Here is a 23,900-nt window from a genome sequence, read left to right as displayed (position 1 = left end):
GAGGAAATGCTTTGAAAGGTTTGCGATGGCTAGAATTAGCTCTTCTCTCAGCAAGGACCTGGGCCCACTGTAATTTACCTGTATCCACAATAGGTCACAATGCAATCTCATCCGCTCCTCACACGGCTTTGGATTACCTTGACAATATGAATACTTACATCAGAATGCTGTTTCTCAACCAGAGCTCAGTGTGTAATGCAATTATTCCTACAGTTCTGATCAAAAGGCTCGAACCGCTGGCCTTTCTACCTCCCTCTGCAACCAGGTCCTCAATTTCCTCAACAGAAAACCACAATCTGTGCGGTTTGGATGTAACGCCTGCACATCACCATCGATACTGGTGCGCCTCAAGGATATGTGCTTTGCCCACTGCCCTACTCTCTCTGCACCCATGGGTGTGCGGTTTGGCACTGCTCAAATGCCAGTGACAAATTTGCTAATGACACCACTATTGTTGGCAGATTTTCAGATGGTGAGGAGAAGGCAAACAGGAGCGAGATATATCACCTGGATGAGTGGTGTTGCAGCAACAAACTTGCACTCAATATCGGTAAGACCAATGTTCTAATTGTGGACTTCTGAATGGGTAAAATGAGGTCACACACACACAACAATCATCATTGTTTGGTCAGCAGTGGAAAGAGTGAGCAACTTCATGTCCCTGTGTGTCAGCATCTCTGAGGATCTATCCAGGGCCCAGCATATCGATGCAGTTACAAAGAATGCACGGCAGCCGTTATATTTCATTAGGAGTTTGATGGGATTTGGGATGTGACCAAAGACTAGCGGATTTCTACAGTTGTACCGTAAAAATTGTTCTAACTGCACGTTGCTTCATATGGTAGGGTGGGGGAAGTGATGAAGCTACTGCACAGGATCGAAATACTCTGAGGAAAGTTGTCAATTCAGTCAGCTCCATCATGGGCAGTAGCCTCCGTAGCATCCAGGACATCGTCATGGAGCGATGCCTCAAAATGGCAGCATCAGTCATTAGGGATCTGCTTCACCAAGGAGATGCCCTCTTCTCATTGGTATCACTAGGAAGGTGGTACAGGAGATTGAAGGCACACACTCAACTCGTTAGGAACCACTTCCTTCCCTCTGCCATCCCATTTCTGAATTGACATGGAACCCATGAACCTACTTCACTGAATTCATTTTTGCAATAATTATTTAACTTTTAGTAACAGATATTTACTGTAATGCAGTTTTTTCTCTACTATTATATATTGCATTGTACTCTGCCACAAAGCCAACAACATTCACTACGTATGCCTGTGATATGACACATCCTCCTGATGACTCTTCGGGGATTAATTCCGATTGAGTCCATCGGGCTGAAGATCCACTTCCCGTGTTCTTCTCTGTTCCCCAATAACAAACTGTGCAGCTGGACGGCCAAAGATCACATCCTCATCCCTGGGACAATAACAGCCATCGTGAGCCAGTAATGCCGCTGTTCCACTTGTCAGTGATGGGAAACCATCTTTATCGTTTCACTTTCCAGCGAGCCGGACTCTGGGCATTGCCGATTTGGGGCTGTGTTCACAGGGATATCCGAGGCTTTTTGAAACAGACTCGTTCCCACTGCCCTGAGAGGACACTTGCAGTGTGGATGGTCCTGCAGCAGCCCTGGGGTCATCAGATCCTGGACTCAGACAATGGGCAACAGCACAGCTACACAAAGTCTCTACACCACCCCCCCACCATTTCCTAACTTTTATGGTTTGTTTCTCCCCAGAGCAGTGAAGGTATGATGTGCAATAATGTTGTTGGTCAGTTATCAGACTGGAACAACGTGACACTTACTGCTCTGGGAGAGAGAACAGTTAATTTACTGAATTAAAAATATATAGTTCAGTACAATGTAGCAAGACATTCGGCAGAGTCCCACCTGGGAGATTAGTCAAGAAGGTTTGGCATTCAGAATGAGGTGGTAAATTGGTTTGGACATTGGTTTTGCAGGAGAAGCCAGTAAGTGGTGGAAGATGGTTTAACTCTCTGACTGGAGACCAGTGATTCGTGGGGTGCAGTGGGGGTCGGTGCTAGGTTCATTGTTGCTTATCATCTCGGTCAACGCTCTGGATAATTTAATTACTGCAATAGTTGTTTTTTTGTTCAACAGGAGGTTATTTGCCGTGGTCCGTACTTATTAACTTAGTTTACAGTAACTCTGTAGTCAGAGCTTTTCTTGTGCACAGACCAGGCAGAAATTGGCCACTCAGCCCATCAAGCCTGCTGCCCCACACAGTGAAATCATGGTGTTCGCTCTGCAATGCCGCCTGTCGCTTTCTGTAACTGGTCACCCCACCCCCAATGTTTGTTATGTACCGAGACCTTGAACAGAATCAACGTCTTTTCTTTTAACGGGCGTTGAGGAAATCAGCTCAAAACACCAACAATAAACACAATCATGAGAAAAACGACATGCATTCATCTGAAGTCACAAGTTTTAGAAACAGAAGCCATGTTGACTAAACATCTTTTTGCACACTTGCTTTGGAATCGTAACCCCTGATTCAGGAACTGTTTTTAACCTTGACATGAATTGTGGAGAATCTCAACCGTGCAGACAGGATAATGCAAGAACACAAATACCACGACCGCCAGAAGAGACAAAATAGAGCTTATAACTTATTCCAATACACACAAAATGCCGGAAGAGCTCAGCAGGCCAGGCAGCATCTGGGAAAGGAGTCTTGCCGAAGGGTTTCGGCCCAAAACGTCATCTGTTCACTCTTTTCCTAGATGCTGTCTGGCCTGCTGAGTTTCTCCAACATTTTGTGTGTGTTGCTCCAGCATCTGCAAATGTTCTCTTGTTTGCAAGTAACTTCTTGATCACTGGTCCAAAACACGGGTAACGTGTCAACTGGAAGTAAAGATCAGAAATAAAGAACAGAAGCTGAATTCACCTTAATTCACCAAGAATGTTTAGTCTCCCTGTGGGTATATTTTCAAGTCGTTTTCTTCTAGTTTCACACCAGACCATCAGACGAGGGTCATTTAGTAACTATGGGGGAGGGGCCGATGTTGCTGCTCTGTGAGACTCACAGTGCAATTTTCTGTGTGCAAGCTGCTGCCTGTCTGCAGGGCAAATTCTGACACGCAGGCATTCCTCGGAGCAGGGAGCGGCTTCTCTGCTGAAAACAAACAAACTGTGGCAACCCAATTACTAGCACACTCGAACCGGCTGACAATTAGCCAGAGCCAGAGACAAAGGTAGATAGCCTCAAGGAGTTTCAGTTACGTGCCTCTCGAAGTATCGAGTGAGGGAGACAGGCTTTAAAGCAAGACTGTGTTTTTGAAATAAACTTTTTCTGTGGCTGCAGTTTATCGACTCCGTGTCGTAATTTCAGTGCTGCGTGTAGCACCCCGCTACAATACTACTTCAACATTTCGCGCTCACCTTCAACTGTGAAGAAAGCCAATTTAACACTGAATTTAAATATTTCTGTAACAGGAAAAAACATTAAAACACCAATGATATAGAAAAGAAAGTTCACCAGTGTCTGCAATCTGAATGTCTACTTATTACAATTGCTATTAGACGTTGAGAGTTTCCAGTAGTTTATTTTACTTCAAACACCCAATATCTGTAGTTTTAATATATATATATTTGCTACTTAATTAAATGAATCGATCTGTGGCATCGTCCATGGCGATGTTTCGAATGCCAATATCTTACAGTAGTTCTGTATTCTCAATAGTTTTTCCTGTGTATGTGAGTGAGTGTGTGTCAGGGAGGGAGAAGAGGGAGAGAGACTCTTTCACTGCCCTGTGGGGACATTTCGCATATCACTGCAGAAAGGTTTTTCTACAGCGTCTCAGTAGAAACCAACTGGAGAATGTTTGTAGTTGAAGGTAATTGTTTCTTTTAATCCATTTGGTCAATAATTAATTTGTTAATTTGAAGATTTCAGAGTTCCCTTCTCCCACTGACTTCCCTCCCGAGCCCGACAAAAGCCAAACCCCATTGTAAATGCTCCCTGGTTCTGAAGAATCGGAGACAACACTTACTGTGATGTTGAAACCGGACGGAGTTCAGTGAGGTGCCGGGTGAGCGGTGTGCTCACCATACACAGAGATGTCAGTCTGAGCCGCTACACCCGAGGTTATTCGGTTATATAGTGTCTGTCGCTCATTACAAAACACTCGCTTTCCTTCCCGTGCTGTCCTCCCACTTGCCCCCTCCCCGCTGCACTCTTCTCCCACCTCCCGTCCACTTTTCCTCCTACCCTCTCCTTCCCCACCTACCCCGAGCTCTCTCCATCCCCCTCCCGTGCTCTACTCATCCCATGCTCAACTCTCCTTCCTCTTTACCCACACCCTTCCTCGCTCTCTCATGCCTTCATCCCTCTCCATCTCTCCTTCTTTTTCCTGCCCAGCTACCGCCTGTCTATCCCCGTCTAATAATGTAGACTGTCATCTGCATGGGAGAATGTTCAAACATCAGAGGTGCAGAGGGAATCAGGTGTACTCGGGTCTGACTCCTGGAAGGTTAATTTATAGGTTGAGTCTGTGATAAAGAAGGCAAGTGCAATGTTGTCATTTATTTTAAGGGGAATAGAATATAAAAGCAAGGAGAAAATTCTGAGTCTTTATGAGACATTAACCAGGCCATATTTCAAGTGTCATCAACAATTTTGAGCCCAATATCTCAGAAAGCATGTGTTGTCATTGTTGAGTGACCGCAGGAGGTTCATGAGGATGATTCCAGCAATGAAGGGGTTCACATATGAGGAGCATGTGGCAGCTTTGGGTCTGTACTCACTGGATTTAGAAAAATGCTGGGGAATCTCATTGACACCTACTGTCTATTAAAAGGACTGGCTGGGGTGAATGTGGAAAGGATGGGTCCTGTGGTGAAGGTATCCAAATCTGGGGGTTGCAGCCTTAAAATTGAGGGGCGACCGTTTAGAAAAGATTAAAGAAGGATTTGTTTTAGCCAGAGAGTAGTGAATCTGTCACAGACTGTAGTGGAGGACAATCCGTGGGTGTATTTAAGGCAAAAGTTGATTGTCTCCTGATCATTCAGAACATCAAAGGATATGGCAAGAAGGTAGATGTATAGGGTTGAGCGGGATCGGGGATCAGCCATCATGGAATATCGGAGCTGAATTGATAGGCTGAATTCTGCTCCTGTGTCTCATGGTCCGGTGACTGTCACAAACTGATTTTTTAAGGAATCATGAAAAGAATGTTTTAGAAACAAATATAGACAATGTGAGTCTGAAGGAAGAAATGATAAAATTCCAGAAACTCACAGCAAGCAGAGCATCAACTGTAATTGGTAACGTTGTGGTTTCGAAATCATCGGTAGTGTTCTTTATATCAGCTTTCACATTCATTGACCCTCCCTGCAGCAGAAACAGTTAAGCAGACTAATAATGTGAATGTTTCCAAACCCAAATGAGAGGGAAACTTCAAACCAGTTGGATATAGTTTTAGCAGAATGGCCTACAGTTCTGCTTTAAGAAGAACTGCCTATGGTTCTGTGGAATGTGCAGGACCAAACAGCTGCTTCCACCAGACCCTGAGCTTGGAATCTCCCAGAAAAACAACCCGCACCTTTTCCCAGTACTCTTTCAACCTTATTTATTTCTCTTCTATAGATAGATGACCAAAACTGCAGTCAATACTCCAAATTCAAACTCAGCAATGTCTTATTCCTTTTATTCCACCGCACTCTTTAGTGTGCTATCGTTTACTGTGTAAGACCTACATAGTGCAACACTTTGCACTTACCTGCATCTGCAATTTGCAGCTGCGCCAGAGCCCACTGTAACCTATGATAACTTGCCTCTCTGCCAACTACACCCCTGATCTTGCTGTCATATGCAAATGTGCTTATCAAGTTAAACACATTATCATAGATGACAAACAGCAATGGCCCAACTACCATTTCTGTGGCTCTCCACCGGTCATAAACCCCCAATTAGGGAGACAATCATCTACTATCATTGTCAGCCTTCGCCCAAAGCTCCACTGTCTATGCCAATTTACTTCCTTACGTTGAACGTGGAGCAAATAAATTTTCTTTACCAAAATCCCTCTCTGTCCCTTTCTCTCTAATCATATTACCTCCTGCTGTCTCCCCATTGTGTCCCATCATCTACCCCCCCGTCTACCTACTCCACTGACTCACCTTCATCTTAGTTGCTCCCTGTCCACCTCATAGACCTGTTATGAGTGATGAATAGACCTGATGGACAATGGGGTACAGAGTTAACCATTCCCCTCCTGAGAAACACAAACTATTACTGTTGCTATGCTGACCATGAGAAAGAGAGACGGAAAAACGAGCAAGAACATCGATGACAGATAAGAGAGAGGAGGAAATTGCTGATTAACCATATTGTGACTCCTTTTTGAATTATTTACTGGTTCACTGCAAAGACAATAGTTTGCTCATAAACATTCCTCAGTGGATTGAAGGAGTGGCCTTATTTGATGGACACAGTCATTCAGGAGTGATGGATAGCTGAGTCCCCATTAGTAGGGATAAAAAGACAGGTCTGGAGAGACACCCTCCAGACACACCAGTGGACACTGATTGAGTGTTGGAACCCACAAGAAAGGTGGGGGCTTCGAAGACCGAACCAGGAGGTCGGTCATTAAGGCAATCAGTGTTAACGCAGGGCCGGTGGGGACTTGTGTGTGTGTCCACTCATGTCAGAGTGACGAGTCCACCACAGAAGAACGGTCTAGCAGAAGGACGGAGAGGTCATAACTGAATGACCACACCGATACGACGGATTAAGAAAGCAAAGGAAGGTTTGCTTGACTGTAGCTGTTACATCTCGCTCTCTCTCTCTCTCCAACCATTACAATACAACAACTATAAGTACATCAGCACTCATGAACTGAACTGAACTTTATACTTTTCTATGACAATTCATTTACCCCTAGACATCGATAGAGCTTGTTTATTATTGATTATTATTATTATTCCTACACTTTTAGGTTATTACTGCTAACTGGTTTTATATGTATATTTGCATTATTGATATGGTTTTGCTTATTTTTATTAATAAACACCTTTAGTATAGTACCACCAGACTCCAACAAATTCTTCTTTCTCTGCTGGTTAGACACCCAGTTACGGGGTAAGTAACAGACCCTCGCCCTGACTTTTTCCCCTCTCCCTGCTCAACCTCTCTCTCTCTCCACCTCATTCTGCCCCTCACCTTTACCCTTACATCAACAATATTTTAAGGGTTATTGGCAATTTTGGGAAAGATGCACTTTTCATACACTGTGTCGTGTCTTTGTATTAAGGAATGTCACAGTTGGGAATGGCGTGGATCTTTTTTTTAAAGTTTCGTGAAAAAATGTTTAAAAACAACTGCAGATAATGAGAGTTTGAAGTAAAAAAAATTAAATTCTGCAAACTCACAGCAAACAGGACAGCAACTGTAACTGGTAATGTAGCTGGTTCAAGCCCATTGGCAGTGTCGTTTATGACATGTTACAGGTTCCTTGCAAACTATTAACAGTTTAGCACATTTGCATATGCAGAAATAGTTAAACAGAACACTGAAGTGACTTTGATTATGTGATCGAGAGTGAAATGTCAAACCAGTTTGAATTGGTTTCAGCAGAAAGGCTGCTCCCTGTTCTGAGGAATATGCAGGCAGCTGTTTAAACACAAACCCTGAGCTCCGAGTCTCACACAAAAGCAACCTGCACCTTCCAAATCAATCAATGATATTGCCTCTTCCCTCTTCCTTTCCAGTTCCACTGAAGGGTCTCGGCCCGGAACGTTCCCGTTGTATTCAGTTCCATACATACTGCCCGGACCTGCTGAGTTACTCCAGCATTTTGTCTTTCCCTGGTTACGAAATATCCGTGACAGGGAGCGTGTGGGCAGTTTAAACACATCCAGGCTGTTGAGTATTCTTGGGGAATTAAGGTGTGAATTATTCAAGTCTGATATTAATTTCGGATCTTTACTCAAACTTTTGTCTGTGATCAAGCAGTCATGGTTAGAGAGTCATATCGAAACAGAACACAGTACAGGTGCATTGTCTGAGCCATTTAAACCACCTGTTCCCACCCACCTGCACGGTAGCCATATTCCCCCATCTGTGGCGACCCACTTCCTAGCGCACTCGAACCGGCTCACAAATAGCCAGCGCGCCGGCACAAAGGCCAGTCCCAAAAGGGCGCCAACTCTTCTTCACCAACAAAGGGAAAAGCCTGCGCGGGACAGTGAGTACGTGCCCCCTACAGCATCCGCGCCCGGGGAGGGCGGGATCAGGGAGGCTTTAAAGCGAGGCTGTGAAGTTCGAATAAAATCTTCTTCTTTAACTGCAGTTTACCGACTCCGTGTCATTATTTTAGCGCTGCGTGTAGCACACCGCTACAATTGGTGACCCCGACGGTCCAAACGATATTTGGACCGGAGATGAACGCCGCCGCCTCTGTTCATGCGGTTTCGTTGAAACTGCCAAGCTTCTGGACGCTGCGACCTCACCTCTGGTTCCAGCAAGCAGAAGCCCAATTCCACGTTCGGCAGATAACCTCAGAGGACACACGTTACTACTACGTGGTGAGCTCCCTCGACCAGGAGACAGCCGCCCAGGTTGAGGAGTTCATACAGTCGCCCCCGGAGGATGGCAAATACACGGACTTCAAAGCCCTACTCATAAGGACTTTCGGACTCTCACGGCGCGAGCGGGCTGCCCGCTTACTGCACCTGGATGGCTTGGGAGACAGACCTCCATCAGCTTTAATGAATGAGATGTTGTCTCTGACCGGCGGACACACACCCTGCCTCATGTTTGAGCAGGCATTCCTGGAGCAGCTGCCCGAGGACATACGCCTGCTGCTGTCCGACGCGGATTTCAGCGACCCCCGGAAGGTGGCAGCCCGGGCGGACTTGCTGTGGAACGCCAAGAAGGAGAGTGGGGCGTCCGTCGCACAGATCACCAGGCCACGCTCCCAGCAGCAGACCAGACCAGGCCCGGCCGCAGAGCCCGCTAACCCCAGAGGCAGGGGTGAGGAGCCCAACAAATGGTGCTTCTACCACCAGCGGTGGGGCGCAGAAGTCCGCCGCTGTAGCCTGCCCTGCAAGTTCCCGGGAAACGCCAGGGCCAGCCGCCGCTGATGGCTACGGCGGCTGGCCATCGGGATAGCCTCCTGTATGTGTGGGACAAGAGGTCGGGACGCCGTTTTTTGGTCAACACCGGTGCCGAGATCAGCGTCTTACCTCCGACGAGTTACGACACCCGCAGTAGGGCACCGGGTCCCCCCCAAGGGCCGTGAACGGCAGCACAGTTAGGACCTTATGGCACCCGTACGGTGCAGCTACAGTTCGGCTCCAGCCGGTTCACGTGGGACTTCACACTGGCCGCCGTAGCCCAACCGCTTCTGGGTGTGGATTTTTTGCGGTCTCACAGCCTACTGGTCGACCTGCCGAGGCAGAGACTGGTCCACGCCGAGACCTTTCAGACGTTCTCCCTGGGTGCAGCCCAGTTGCCAGCCCCTCACCTCGACTCCATCACGCTGTCTGACAATGACTTCACCAGGGTCCTGGCGGATTTCCCATCTGTTCTGAAATCGTGCTCGCATGTACCACTTCTGTTGGCAGCTCGTTCCACATTCTCTCGACCCTCTGATTGAAGACTTATCCACTCATGTCCCACTAAAACTTTTCATCTTTCACCCATGATGCATGATCTCTGGTTGTCGTTTCACCCAACTTCAGTGGAAAAGACCTGCTTGCATTTACCTATCTATACCCATCTTCATATTGCACTGCTCTATCAAATCTCCTCTCAATGTTGTAGCATTTCAAGGATTAAAGTCCAAAACTATCCTGTAGGTAGGTGACCAAAACTACACACAATACTCTAAATTTGGACTCACCGATGTCATATACAACTTCAAAATAACATGCCATCTCCTGTAGTCAATAATTTAATTGATGAAGGTCACTATGCCAAAAGCATTTATTAACTACCCTATCTGCCTGTGGCACTGCTTTCAATGAATTATGGACCTCTATTCCCAGATCCTTTTGTTCCACCGCAACGTTAGTGCTCTACTGTTTACTGTGTAAGACCTACCATAGCACAACACTTCACACTTGCCTGCATTAAATTCCATCTGCCATTTTCAGCTCAGTATTTCCAGCTGTTCCAGAGCCCTGTAACCTATGATAGATAATTTGCCTCTCTGTCAACTACACCCCTAATCTTGGTGTCACATGTAAATGTGCTTATCAAGTTAAAAACATTACCATCCCAATCATTGATATAGATGACAAACAGCAACGGACCCTACGATTAATGGAGACAATCATCTACCATCATAGTCCACCTTCTAATGGAGACAATCATCTACCATCACAGTCCACCTTCTAATGGAGACAATCATCTACCATCACAGTCCACCTTCTGATGGAGACAATCATCTACCATCACAGTCCACCTTCTGATGGAGACAATCATCTACCATCACAGTCCACCTTCTAATGGAGACAATCATCTACCATCACAGTCCACCTTCTGAGACAATCATCTACCATCACAGTCCACCTTCTAATGGAGACAATCATCTGCCATCACAGTCCACCTTCTGATGGAGACAATCATCTACCATCACAGTCCACCTTCTGATGGAGACAATCATCTACCATCACAGTCCACCTTCTAATGGAGACAATCATCTACCATCACAGTCCACCTTCTAATGGAGACAATCATCTACCATCATAGTCCACCTTCTGATGGAGACAATCATCTACCATCACAGTCCACCTTCTAATGGAGACAATCATCTACCATCACAGTCCACCTTCTAATGGAGACAATCATCTACCATCACAGTCCACCTTCTGATGGAGACAATCATCTACCATCACAGTCCACCTTCTAATGGAGACAATCATCTACCATCACAGTCCACCTTCTAATGGAGACAATCATCTACCATCACAGTCCACCTTCTAATGGAGACAATCATCTACCATCACAGTCCACCTTCTGATGGAGACAATCATCTACCATCACAGTCCACCTTCTAATGGAGACAATCTTCTACCATCACCGTCCACCTTCTCCCAAAATGCCATTGTCTACTCCAATTTACTTCCTTATGTTGAACGTGATGCAAATGAATTTTCTTGACCAACCTCCCACGCAGGATTGTTAAATGCTTGCAAAAGACCATGTGAACAACATACACTTCATTGCCTTTATCTACTTTCCTGGTAACATACCCCATAACCTCATCAAAAAAAAAATTGTGTGTGTTGTCAGGAGTAAACAAAGTCATGCTGACTGTTCCAAGTCAGTCTTGTCTTTTCAAATACTTATATATGCAGTGCTTCTAATACTGATGTCAGAAGCACTAGTCTATAGTTTGCTGGTTTATTTTCTTAAGCCTTTCTTCAACAGCAGGTCTATATAACCCATGTCAGTATGGGGAGCGGGATTTTACACCATATTCCAGGTACAATCTCAACAAAACGCAAGTAATTGTTAATGTCATTTCACTCTTACACCCAATAACTCTTACAATAAATACAATGTACCTTTCACCTCCCTCTCTACCCACTGCACTTAAACTCTCCATTTTAACATACTCAGGATTTCAGTTTCTCCTACAGAAGTGGGTGATCTCACATTTCCCACACTGGACTCCAGTGACCTGTTGTTCCCACTCACTCCTTTTGCCTCCATTACCCCAAAACCTCTCAACAAGAGACACAGAACATAGAACAGTACAGCACAGTGCTCAGTCTATTCAATTAATGAAATGGCCAGCTAAACTAATCCCATCTGCCAGAACAATGTCCATATCCTTCCATTTTCCTCACATTCATGTGCTGATCAAAATATCTCTTAAAAGTCCCAATGTATCTGCCACTACCATCACCCCAGGCAGCAGACTGGATGGAGGTTGAACAAGATGGTTGATATACATCATTGAGATGATAGGATACAGACTGGACAGAGATTGAACAAGATGGTTGATATATATCATTGAGGTGGTGGGATACAGGCTGGACAGAGATTGAACAAGATGGTTGATATATATCATTGAGGTGATGGGATACAGGCTGGACAGAGGTTGAACAAGGTGGTTGATATATATCATTGACGTGGTGGGATACAGGCTGGACAGAGGTTGAACAAGATGTTGATATATATCATTGAGGTGGTGGGATACAGGCTGGACAGAGGTTGAACAAGATGTTGATATATATCATTGAGGTGGTGGGATACAGGCTGGACAGAGGTTGAACAAGATGTTGATATATATCATTGAGGTGGTGGGATACAGGCTGGACAGAGGTTGAACAAGATGGTTGATATATATCATTGAGGTGGTGGGATACAGGCTGGACAGAGGTTGAACAAGATGGGCGGGGAATGAGCAGATGGAATCAGCTGGGAGAAGGGATCAAGGACGATCACTGATGGTCCTCAGGAGGAGGGGTTGGTCAACAGCCCACCCCCTGCATTTCTAATGAGCAGCACTGTTTATTGTTCTTGTGTTAAAATGCTTTTGTGGGATTATGATGGGATGTTCCAGTTCATTTATTGTTACCTTTTAGCTTGGATTATACAGTTACTTGCTTGTGTATTTCTGGGTCACACTAACTGTAACCAGGGTGTGTGATGGTCACCTCCCGTCTGTATGAGACTGGTTGGGTCGTGCTGGCCGGTCTATTTTGTGTTTATCACGATAAAACTGTTATTGAGTTTAATGAGCTGCCTCATCTGTCGTTATGGACCAAATGCTCACCACAATACTACTGTATAAAAGATCTGAAAATAACAAAGCTAGAACAAACCATAAGAACTTTGGAATATACGCTTTGCCCATCAGCAAATTTTATCAATGCATCATAAAAAGTTTCCCATCCGGATACTCCACGCATTGGTCCGGCGACTGCTTTGCCCGTGGCTGCAAGGAACTGCAGAGTTACAGACACAGATCAGCTCATCACAGAACCTAGTCTCCCCTACGTGAACTCCTTCTGGACTTCCCACTCCCTCGGTAAAATGAAAGATCCCCACAACCTGGGGCATTCTCCTTTCTGATTAGGGAGAAGATACGTATCACCAGGATTAAAAGTGGTTTATCTGAAGTGAAAGCGTTTTTGAGAAGTTCCAGGAAGCGAGGCGAAGTCGACAGTTCGGGGAGTTAACGGGACTCATTGGCCAATATTAGATTTCTCCAACAAATCCACGTCAGCACAAAATGGTCACTTGGACTCCGCCGGCCAAAAATCACTGCATTCCGCAGACTGTGAGTATGCGCGATGCGATGCTCACATCGACAGAGCCGGGGCGGGGCCTCGGGAATAACCCGCAGCCTGCAAATCTGCGGCAGAATAAGAGCGGAAAACAGGATACCGTGACCGGTGGGCGCGTCTCCCCGACAACAAACCAGCTTCATAGGACATAGTAGCAGAATTAGGCCGTTTGGCCCATCGTGTCTACTCCGGCGTTCAATCAGGGTGACCCTTTTCCCCCTCCTCAGCCTTCTCATCGTAACCACTCAAGAACCTAGTAAATACCCCCACAGCTCCCTCTGATAATTCCACACATTCACCACACTCTGGCTACAGAAATGTCTCCGAATCTCTGTTTTAAATAGGCGCCCCTTTGCCCTGAGGCTGATTCGCCATTTTAATTGTGTGGAGATTGACCGCCTGGGTTGCTGGTTCGCAGGGAGAGATCAGTGAAGTGTGTCCGTCTTAGAGGGGCCCAGAGAGTTGGAAAATGAGTAAATGGCCGACAGCTCGGGAAGTTAACGAGACTCACAGCCCAACATCAGGGCTGCCGACTCGACACTGCCCTCAGTACTCACCGATGGGAAACTGATTTCTCCCCCGGGGGGGAGGGGGCGAGGACCCTTTCCCTGCCACTCCCGATCCCCCAGACGATCCGCTTCAACAACGAACGGGAAAAAAATCAAACCACCCCCCATCCGGTTTATAAAGCTCCAACAGAAAATCCCGACTTTTGAACTCAGTGCTTCAACTAATAAAGACAACCACGCCATTTGCCTTCTTACCCACCCGATCAATCTGTGCAGTCTCTCTCAGGAAGTCTAAGATCCCTCTGATCATCAACACTGTTCAGGGTTTTGCATTTAACAGTGTACTGTCTCACACATTCGACCAACCGAGCTGCCAAGATGATCATCACTAATCAAATCTCACTGAGATTTCTCAGGTCCTGTTGAATTTATTGCCAAGTTCACAAGTACGGGAAGGTACAGGGACAGAGAAACACTGACTTGTGGCAGCTTCACAGGCAAGTACATTCAGATAACACACGGAACACAAATTGTACATTTCTCTGTCAGTAACAAGATAGAAACATGTTTTACTTCATCCTGCTAACAGGACCAGAACAACAGGGGCTGAGCGGCGGCTCATCTCAAACGGTTCGGTGTGAAGGTCTCACAACCCGGACCGACCCCGGCAGATTCTGTGAAGGAAGCGAGGCGAGGCCGCCAGTTCGGGAAAGTTCATCCCCTCCCCTTTCAGGTTTCACCGATCACCTTGTGTTTCTCTCTCCCTCCCCCACCCCCACCCCCAGTTCTCAAGTTCGGGAAAGTTAATGGCCTAACATCAGACCTCCCCGCTCCGGACCTGCGTCAATACTCACCGAAAGGAAATTCTTGGTGTCGCCCCACAGAGAATGATCCGTTCCCGGCTCCCCGCTCCAAGGGGCGAGGGTGAGGACCCCCTCCCGATCCCGATCCCACCGCCGTCCCGCTTCAACAAAGAACGAAAAACAACACCGCCCTTCCCGTACTGAGCATGCGCGATGTTGCCAGCGCGTCACCAGGTAAATGGGCGGGGCCTCGGAACCTGCCTGTCCAGGTGGACCCATTGTCTCAGATTGCTCCTGCCCCACCGAGCATGCGCGATGTCGCCAGCGCGTCACCAGGTAAGTGGGCGGGGCCTCGGAACCTGCCTGTCCAGGTGGACCCATTGTCTCAGGTTGCTCCTGCCCCACCCAACTCATTTCTGCATACCTTCATACCTTGAACCTGCCTGTCCAGGTGGACCCACCGTCTCAGATTGCTCCTGCCCCACCCAACTCATTTCTGCATAACTTGATACCTTGAACCTGCCTGTCCAGGTGGACCCATTGTCTCAGGTTGCTCCTGCCCCACCCAACTCATTTCTGCATACCTTGGTACCTTCAACCTGCCTGTCCAGGTGGACCCACCGTCTCAGATTGCTCCTGCCCCACCCAACTCATTTCTGCATACCTTGATACCTTGAACCTGCCTGTCCAGGTGGACCCACCGTCTCAGATTGCTCCTGCCCCACCGAAATCATTTCTGCATACCTTGATACCTTGAACCTGCCTGTCCAGGTGGACCCATTGTCTCAGATTGCTCCTGCCCCACCGAACTCATTTCTGCATACCTTGATACCTTGAACCTGCCTGTCCAGGTGAACCCATTGTCTCAGATTGCTCCTGCCCCACCGAACTCATTTCTGCATACCTAGATACCTTGAACCTGCCTGTCCAGGTGGACCCACCGTCTCAGATTGCTCCTGCCCCACAGAACTCATTTCTGCATACCTTGATACCTTGAACCTGCCTGTCCAGGTAGACCCATTGTCTCAGATTGCTCCTGCCCCACAGAACTCATTTCTGCATATCTTGATACCTTGAACCTGCCTGTCGAGGTGGACCCATTGTCTCAGATTGCTCCTGCCCGACAGAACTCATTTCTGCATACCTTGATACCTTGAACCTGCCTGTCCAGGTAGACCCATTGTCTCAAATTGCTCCTGCCCCACATAACTCATTTCTGCATACCTTGATACCTTGAACCTGCCTGTCCAGGTGGACCTACCGTCACAGATTGCTCCTGCCCCACAGAACTCATTTCTGCATACCTTGATACCTTGAGCCTGCCTGTCCAGGTAGACCCATTGTCTCAGATTGGTCCTGCCCCACCCAACTCATTTCTGCATACCTTGATACCTTGAACCTGCCTGTCCAGGTGGACCCATTGTCTCAGATTGCTCCTGCCCCACCCAACTCATTTCTGCATACCTTGATACCTTGAACCTGCCTGTCCAGGAGGACCCATTGTCTCAGATTGCTCCTGCCCCACCCAACTCTTTTCTGCATTCCTTGATACCTTGAACCTGCCTGTCGAGGTGGACCCATTGTCTCAGATTGCTCCTGCCCCACAGAACTCATTTCTGCATACCTTGATACCTTGAAACTGCCTGTCCAGGTGGACCCATTGTCTCAGATTGTTCCTGCCCCACAGAACTCATTTCTGCATACCTTGATACCTTGAACCTGCCTGTCGAGGTGGACCCATTGTCTCAGATTGCTCCTGCCCCACAGAACTCATTTCTGCATACCTTGATACCTTGAAACTGCCTGTCCAGGTGGACCCATTGTCTCAGATTGTTACTGCCCCACAGAACTCATTTCTGCATACCTTGAACCTGCCTGTCCAGGTGGACCCATTGTCTCAGATTGCTCCTGCCCTTCAGAACTCATTTCTGCATACCTTGATACCTTGAACCTGCCTGTCCAGGTAGACCCATTGTCTCAGATTGCTCCTGCCCCACAGAACTCATTTCTGCATACCTTGATACCTTGAACCTGCCTGTCCAGGTGGACCTACCGTCTCAGATTGCTCCTGCCCCACAGAACTCATTTCTGCGTACCTTGATACCTTGAGCCTGCCTGTCCAGGTGGACCCATTGTCTCAGATTGCTCCTGCCCCACAGAACTCATTTCTGCATACCTTGATACCTTGAACCTGCCTGTCCATGTGGACCCATTGTCTCAGATTGCTCCTGCCCCATCGAACTCATTTCTGCATACCTTGAACCTGCCTGTCCAGGTGGACCCACCGTCTCAGATTGCTCCTGCCCCACAGAACTCATTTCTGCACACCTTGATACCTTTAACCTGCCTGTCCAGGTAGACCCATTGTCTCAGGTTGCTCCTGCCCCACAGAACTCATTTCTGCATACCTTGATACCTTGAACCTGCCTGTCCAGGTAGACCCATTGTCTCAGATTGCTCCTGCCCCACAGAACTCATTTCTGCATACCTTGATACCTTGAACCTGCCTGTCCAGTTAGACCCATTGTCTCAGATTGCTCCTGCCCCACAGAACTCATTTCTGCATACCTTGATACCTTGAACCTGCCTGTCCAGGTAGACCCATTGTCTCAGATTGCTCCTGCCCCACAGAACTCATTTCTGCATACCTTGATACCTTGAACCTGCCTGTCCAGGTAGACCCATTGTCTCAGATTGCTCCTGCCCGACAGAACTCATTTCTGCATACCTTGATACCTTGAACCTGCCTGTCCAGGTAGACCCATTGTCTCAGATTGCTCCTGCCCCACCGAACTCGTTTCTGCATACCTTGATACCGTCTTATCCCCCCCTTGTTCAATCCCTTCCCACCTATGTTCGTGACACTTCTCACGCTTTGAATTTTTTCAATGATTTTAAGTTCCCTCGCCCCCACCGCCTTATTTTCACCATGGACGTCCAGTCCCTCTATACGTCCACCCCCGACCAGGAAGGTTTCAAAGCTCTCCGCTTCTTTTTGGATTCCAGTCCTAAACAATTCCCCTCTACAACCACTCTCTTCCGTCTAGCGGAATTAGTTCTTACTCTCAATAATTTATCCTTTGTCTCCTCCTACTTCCTCCAAACCAAGGGGGCAGCCATGGGCACCCTCATGGGTCCCAGTTATGCCTGCCTTTTTGTTGGTTATGTGGAACAGTCCATGTTCCAAGTCTATACGGGTATCCATCCCCCTCTTTTCCTTCGCTACATCGACGACTGCATTGGGTCTGCCTCCTGCACGCATGCTGAGCTCGTTGACTTCATTAACTTTGCCTCCAACTTTCACCCTGCCCTCAAATTTACCTGGTCCATTTCTGACACCTCCCTCCCCTTTCTTGATCTTTCTGTCTCCATCTCTAGAGACGGCTTATCTACTGATATCTACTAAGCCGACAGACTCTCACAGCTACCTGGACTATTATTCTTCCCACCCTGTCTCTTGCAAAAATGCTGTCCCCTTCTCGCAATTCCTCCGTCTCCGCCGCATCTGCTCTCAGGATGAGGCTTTTCATTCCAGGACGAAGGAGATGTCTTCCTTTTTTAAACAAAGGGGCTCTGACGGTGGTGTCGGAAAAGAGGATGCTGTCCAAGTTGCATGCCATCTTTGACAACGACTCCCATCCACTCCATAATGTACTGGTTAGGCACAGGATTACATTCAGCCAGAGACTCATTCCACCGAGATGTAACACTGAGCGTCATAGGAAGTCATTCCTGCCTGTGGCCATCAAACTTTACAACTCCTCCCTCGGAGTGTCAGACACCCTGAGCCAATAGGCGGGCCCTGGACTTATTTCCACTTGGCATGATTAACTTATTATTATTTAATTATTTATGGTTTTATATTGCAATATTTCTTCACTATTCTTGGTGGTGCGTCTGTAACGAAACCCAGTTTCCCTCGGGGTCAATAAAGTATGTCTATCTGCCATCACCTCTGCTCTGAAACGCATCTCTCCCATTTCCCGCACATCTGCCCTCACCCCATCTGCCCACCACCCGACTCGGGATAGGGTTCCCCTTGTCCTCACCTACCACCCCACCAGCGTCCGGGTCCAACGTATAATTCTCCGTAACTTCCGCCACCTCCGACGGGATCCCGCTACCAAGCACATCTTTCCCTCCACATTCCCTTTCTGCTTTCCGCAGGGATCGCTCCCTATGCGACTCCCTTGTCCCCCCATCCCTCCCCACCGATCTCCCTCCTGGCACTTATCCTTGTAAGCAGAACAAGTGCTACACCTGCCCTTACACTTCCTTCCTCACCACCATTCAGGGCCCCAGACAGTCCTTCCAGGTGAGGCGACACTTCACCTGTGAGTCGGCTGGTGTGGTATACTGCGTCCGGTGCTCCCGGTATGGCCTTTGGTGAGACCCGACGCAGACTGGGAGACCATTTCGCTGAACACCTACGCTCGGTCTGCCAGAGAAAGCAGGATCTCCCAGAGGCCACACATTTTAATTCCACGTGCCATTCCCATTCTGATATGTTTATCCATAGCCTCCCCTACTGTCAAGATGAAGCCACACTCAGGTTGGAGGAACAATACCTTATATACCGTCTGGGTAGCCTCCAACCTGATGGCATGAACATTGACTTCTCTAACTTCAGTTAATGACCCTCCTCCCCTTCTTACCCCATCCCTGATATATTTAGTTTTTTTTTCCACCCTCCTCCTTCTTTTCTCTCTTTCTGCCCGTCACTCTACCCGTTCTCCATCTCCCACTGGTGCCCCCCTCCCTCTTTCTTTCTCCCGAGGCCTCCCGTCCCATAATCCTTTCCCTTCTCCAGCTCTGTATCCCTTTTGCCAATCACCTTATAGCTCTTAGCTTCACCCCACCCCCTCTGGTCTTCTCCTATCATTTCGCAGTTCCCCCTCCCCTCGTACTTTCAAATCTCTTACTATATTTCCTTTCAGTTAGTCCTGACGAAGGGTCTCGGCCCGAAACGTCGACAGAGCTTCTCCCTGTAGATGCTGCCTGGCCTGCCGTGTTCGGCCAGCATTTTGTGTGTGCTACAGATGCTGCGGATCCGCGGTAAAACGGGATCACGTGACGGGTGGAGGGTCTCCCACGTGACCCGGTGACTCCACTCCTCGCCCCTCACACGCTGCCCGACCTCCCCACGGCATCTCCCGCATTATTCCATGTTTACACCGGGTACACGTTTAACATTTTCCCTCCGTATATTCCCGTCGCATCCCTCCACCTCCCTGGGTCACTGTTACGGGTTCGAATCCCATTCCGATCCGACTGACATTTTAGATCCAGAACAGAATTGTGCAGGTTTCATGTAAATCAGTCTATGTTTATAAACACTAATTTCTATTCACATTCCTCCTGCCTCACTGGACAGGAACACTGAAACATCAAGTGAGAAACAGCAGGAGGAGGCCATTCAGCCCCTCTAACTATCAACAAGATGGCGGCTGCTCTCCCATCTCGGCCACATGTTTCTCCCCGATCCTCATTTCCTCCATCCCTTCGGTCTCCACACATCTGCCGGCCTCTGTTTTACGTGGGGACGATCACCGAGTCCTCACCGCCCTCTGTGGTGGGGATTTACAGACATTCACCACCCTCGGAGTGGAGGCATTTCCCCTCATCTCAGTCCCGGACCGTCCACTCCTTTTTTCAGAGACTGGGATCCCTGGTTCAGCCGGTAATGATGTTGTGAATCTCAATGTGTTCACCTCTCAGTCCCCGATTCTCTAAATGAAAGGGTTATCACATTTGATCTTTCTTCATATGATGACCCCACCACTCCAGGGATCAGTCTGGTGAATCTTCATCGCACTCTCTATAACAAATACTCTCTTTGTTCATCCTCTATGGAATTAATTTCCATCTTCTGCAGCCCCGTGTTGCCCCAACCACTCACCTCCCACTCCTGTCACTATTTCCACCTGCCCACCTCCCCCCTCACCTGGATCCACCTCTCACTCCCCAGCTCTTGCCCCATCCCCACCCCTCACCTCTTTTCACTGACTATTGCCCGTCCACCCTCAGTCCAGAGGGAGGGCCTCGGCCCGACATGTTGACGGTCCATTTCCCTCCACAGATGCTGCCCGACCCTCCGGCAGTTTGTCCTTTGGTCTGTATAACCCGTGTTAGTGTGGGGATCGGGATTTTACACCATATTCCAGGTACAATCCCAGCAAAGCACAAATAATTGTCACTCTGCCCCGACCCTCCGGCAGTTTGTCCTTTGGTCTGTATAACCCATGTTAGAGTGGGGATCGGGATTTTACACCATATTCCAGGTACAATCCCAACAAAGCACAAATAATTGTCACTCTGCCCCGACCCTCCGGCAGTTTGTCCTTTGGTCTGTATAACCCGTGTTAGTGTGGGGATCGGGATTTTACACCATATTCCAGGTACAATCCCAACAAAACACAAATAATTGTCACTCTGCCCCGACCCTCCGGCAGTTTGTCATTTGGTCTGTATAACCCGTGTTAGTGTGGGGATCGGGATTTTACACCATATTCCAGGTACAATCCCAACAAAACACAAATAATTGTCACTCTGCCCCGACCCTCCGGCAGTTTGTCATTTGGTCTGTATAACCCGTGTTAGTGTGGGGATCGGGATTTCACAGCATATTCCAGGTACAATCCCAACAAAACACAAATAATTGTCACTCTGCCCGACCCTCCGGCAGTTTGTCCTTTGGTCTGTATAACCCGTGTTAGTGTGGGGATCGGGATTTTACACCATATTCCAGGTACAATCCCAACAAAACACAAATAATTGTCACTCTGCCCCGAACCTCCGACAGTTTGTCCTTTGGTCTGTATAACCCGTGTTAGTGTGGGGATCGGGATTTCACACCATATTCCAGGTACAATCCCAACAAAACACAAATAATTGTCACTCTGCCCGACCCTCTGGCAGTTTGTCCTTTGGTCTGTATAACCCGTGTTAGTGTGGGGATCGGAATTTTACACCATATTCCAGGTACAATCCCAACAAAACACAAATAATTGTCACTCTGCCCCGACCCTCCGGCAGTTTGTCCTTTGGTCTGTATAACCCGTGTTAGTGTGGGGATCGGGATTTTACACCATATTCCAGGTACAATCCCAACAAAGCACAAATAATTGTCACTCTGCCCGACCCTCCGGCAGTTTGTCCTTTGGTCTGTATAACCCGTGTTAGTGTGGGGATCGGGATTTTACACCATATTCCAGGTACAATCTCAACAAAACACAAATAATTGTCACCCTGCCCCGACCCTCCGGCAGTTTGTCCTTTGGACTGTATAACCCGGGTTAGTGTGGGGGTCGTGATTTTACACCATATTCCAGGTACAATCACAACAAAACACAAATAATTGTCACTCTGCCCCGACCCTCCGGCAGTTTGTTCTTTGGTCTGTATAACCCGTGTTAGTGTGGGGATCGGGATTTTACACCATATTCCAGGTACAATCCCAACAAAACACAAATAATTGTCACTCTGCCCGACCCTCCGGCAGTTTGTCCTTTGGTCTGTATAAACCGTGTTAGTGTGGGGATCGGGATTTTAAACCATATTCCAGGTACAATCCCAACAAAACACAAATAATTGTCACTCTGCCCCGACCCTCCGGCAGTTTGTCCTTTGGTCTGTACAACCCGTGTTAGTGTGGGGATCGGGATTTTACATCATATTCCAGGTACAATCACAACAAAACACAAATAATTGTCACTCTGCCCCGACCCTCCGGCAGTTTGTCCTTTGGTCTGTATAACCCGTGTTAGTGTGGGGATCGGGATTTTACACCATATTCCAGGTACAATCCCAACAAAACACAAATAATTGTCACTCTGCCCCGACCCTCCGGCAGTTTGTCCTTTGGTCTGTATAACCCGTGTTAGTGTGGAGATCGGGATTTTACACCATAATCCAGGTACAATCTCAACAAAACACAAATAATTGTCACTCTGCCCCGACCCTCCGGCAGTTTGTCCTTTGGTCTGTATAACCCGTGTTAGAGTGGGGATCGGGATTTTACACCATATTCCAGGTACAATCTCAACAAAACACAAATAATTGTCACCCTGCCCGACCCTCCAGCAGTTTGTCCTTTGGTCTGTATAACCCGTGTTAGTGTGGGGATCGGGATTTTACACCATATTCCAGGTACAATCCCAACAAAACACAACTAATTATCACTCTGCCCGGACACTCCGGCAGTTTGTCCTTTGGTCTGTATAACCCGTGTTAGTGTGGGGATCGGGATTTTACACCATATTCCAGGTACAATCACAACAAAGCACAAATAATTATCACTCTGCCCGGACCCTCCGGCAGTTTGTCCTTTGGTCTGTATAACCCGTGTTAGTGTGGGGATCGGGATTTTACACCATATCCCAGGTACAATCTCAACAAAACAAAAATAATTGTCACCCTGCCCGACCCTCCAGCAGTTTGTCCTTTGGTCTGTATAACCCGTGTTAGTGTGGGGATCCGGATTTTACACCATATTCCAGGTACAATCCCAACAAAACACAAATAATTGTCACTCAGCCCCGACCCTCCGGCAGTTTGTCCTTTGGTCTGTGTAACCCGTGTTAGTGTGGGGATCGGGATTTTACACCATATTCCAGGTTCAATCCCAACAAAACACAAATAATTGTCACTCAGCCCCGACCCTCCGGCAGTTTGTCCTTTGGTCTGTGTAACCCGTGTTAGTGTGGGGATCGGGATTTTACACCATATTCCAGGTTCAATCCCAACAAAACACAAATAATTGTCACCCTGCCCCGACCCTCCGGCAGTTTGTCCTTTGGTCTGTATAACCCGTGTTAGTGTGGGGATCGGGATTTTACACCATATTCCAGGTACAATCCCAACAAAACACAAATAATTGTCACTCAGCCCCGACCCTCCGGCAGTTTGTCCTTTGGTTTGTGTAACCCGTGTTAGTGTGGGGATCGGGATTTTACACCATATTCCAGGTACAATCCCAACAAAACACAAATAATTGTCACTCAGCCCCGACCCTCCGGCAGTTTGTCCTTTGGTCTGTGTAACCCGTGTTAGTGTGGGGATCGGGATTTTACACCATATTCCAGGTTCAATCCCAACAAAACACAAATAATTGTCACCCTGCCCCGACCCTCCGGCAGTTTGTCCTTTGGTCTGTATAACCCGTGTTAGTGTGGGGATCGGGATTTTACACCATATTCCAGGTACAATCCCAACAAAACACAAATAATTGTCACTCTGCCCCGACCCTCCGGCAGTTTGTCCTTTGGTCTGTATAACCCGTGTTCGTGTGGTGATCGGGATTTTACACCATATTCCAGG

The 23,900-nt window shown here is 47.7% G+C and overlaps 1 protein-coding gene across 1 annotated transcript in view; it reads right to left on the bottom strand.

The window, feature by feature from the left end:
* The window catches only part of LOC140721226 (NACHT, LRR and PYD domains-containing protein 12-like), a 61,621-nt gene extending 56,264 nt beyond the window's left edge, over positions 1-5,357 (bottom strand). Inside the window, exons 1-2 of the mRNA XM_073036080.1 lie at positions 5,265-5,357; positions 2,913-3,140 (exon numbers count right to left, since the gene is read on the bottom strand). The gene's annotated coding sequence lies outside the window, so the exon portion shown is untranslated. The remainder of the gene's footprint in view (positions 1-2,912; positions 3,141-5,264) is intronic.
* Positions 5,358-23,900: the final 18,543 nt, after the last annotated feature.

Source organism: Hemitrygon akajei, unplaced genomic scaffold (assembly GCF_048418815.1).
Source record: "Hemitrygon akajei unplaced genomic scaffold, sHemAka1.3 Scf000052, whole genome shotgun sequence".
In the NCBI taxonomy this organism is placed as follows: domain Eukaryota; kingdom Metazoa; phylum Chordata; class Chondrichthyes; order Myliobatiformes; family Dasyatidae; genus Hemitrygon; species Hemitrygon akajei.
Note: the sequence above shows the minus strand (reverse complement) of the source record. Positions and strands in the feature narration are given on the sequence as shown.